The following is a 1,356-nucleotide window of genomic DNA, read 5'->3' as shown; positions in this document are numbered from 1 at the left end:
CAATCTGCCTGTGTACCTTCTATTTCCTTTTCTTGCCTTACTGCATTAACAAGGACTTCCATTATAATGCTGCAAAGAAGTGGTGAGAGGGGAATGTCCTTTCCATATACCTGATCTTAGTGGGAGATATACATCTTTTTTGTGTGTGAAAAAAAGATTTAGAGAGCATCTTATTATGTCAACACACTACTAGATTTTTAAATACCTTTGGTTATCTGTGACAAATAGATATAAAATCAAACATTGTTATTTATGCTATTCAAGTCACATCTCTCTCTTAGCACACTCTAGCACTGGGCATGGCCTGGAGTGGAAGCATCAGGTGTGGGTAGGTGACCTTCATGGAGCCTCACGTGGCAAAGAGGATAAGGAAGGTGACCATCAAACAGAAGAGCCCCATAGACTCAGACAGGGCAAAGCCCAGAATGGCGTAGGAGAAGAGCTGCTGCTTCAGAGATGTGTTCCTGGCATAGCCAATGATCTAGCTGCCAAACACTGTGCCAATGCCGGCCCCCGAACCAGACACACCAACTGTGGCGGCTCCAGCGCCGATAAACTTGGCCGCTGTGTCAGGGTCCCGGGAGACAACACTGATCCGGAACTCCCGCCTGGCCACGGGGAGTGGGACACTGCTGTAGGAAGGCTGTTCAGATGGGACCTCTGGCCTCCTCAGGAAGGAGGCAGACACAGGCCTGATCAGACCCCTAGTACAAGAGCAGATCAGAGCAGGAGGAGTGAGTAGTGCCCCGGTGGTCTGCGTTTTTTCAGTCTGCACTCCCACTGCCCCGCTGCCCCTGCTCTGCCCACAGTGCTCGCCCGGCTTGAGGTGACTGACTCCTCAAGTCACATATATCTCTTGCAAATTAATTTATTTCAGTCTCGACTGGTAGGCACTCTTCTGGTTTTTTTTTAAAGTTTTGCCGAATATGCAATGGCAAAGTGAAAGTAAGATTACATAAAAAAGAAAGAAAAATATAGCTAGTATTCAAAGTTCTTCACAAGTGAAGACCTTAATCTACTGTTCTGAATTTACCTTTTGCTGTCCCCTGGATAAACCCTTCATCAGGGTAGACCTGTGTATTGCCTGTTCCTAAAATATATTGCACTAGGCTTTTTGTTGTTGTAAGGAGGAGATTCATTCAGGTAATCTTAAGATAAAAGGGGTTTATTGTAAATACCAAGGACCTAGACTTTGTTTTCTGATGTCTTTCTGGGTGATTGCTCTCTAGTTTTCTCCCCCCTGTTCAATCTTCTCTGCATTCTCCAGTATAAATTCTGGAGGGAGGGCTTCCCTGGTGGCGCAGTGGTTGAGAGTCCGCCTGCGGATGCAGGGAACACGGGTTCGTGCCCCGGTCC

At 46.8% G+C, this 1,356-nt stretch overlaps 1 pseudogene across 1 annotated transcript; it reads right to left on the bottom strand.

Annotated features, from left to right (window-relative positions):
* Window positions 1-349: 349 nt before the first annotated feature.
* Window positions 350-1,139, bottom strand: LOC309960713 (ATP synthase F(0) complex subunit C1, mitochondrial-like; annotated as a pseudogene). Its single transcript has 2 exons — window positions 1,034-1,139; window positions 350-837 (listed from the first exon to the last, which is right to left on the bottom strand). The product of its transcript is annotated as an ATP synthase F(0) complex subunit C1, mitochondrial-like (transcript).
* Between the last annotated feature and the right edge of the window lie 217 nt (window positions 1,140-1,356).

The sequence above is a fragment of the Leucopleurus acutus genome (genome assembly GCF_964270905.1).
Source record: "Leucopleurus acutus genome assembly, chromosome: 4".
Lineage (NCBI taxonomy): Eukaryota > Metazoa > Chordata > Mammalia > Artiodactyla > Delphinidae > Leucopleurus > Leucopleurus acutus.
Note: the sequence above shows the minus strand (reverse complement) of the source record. Positions and strands in the feature narration are given on the sequence as shown.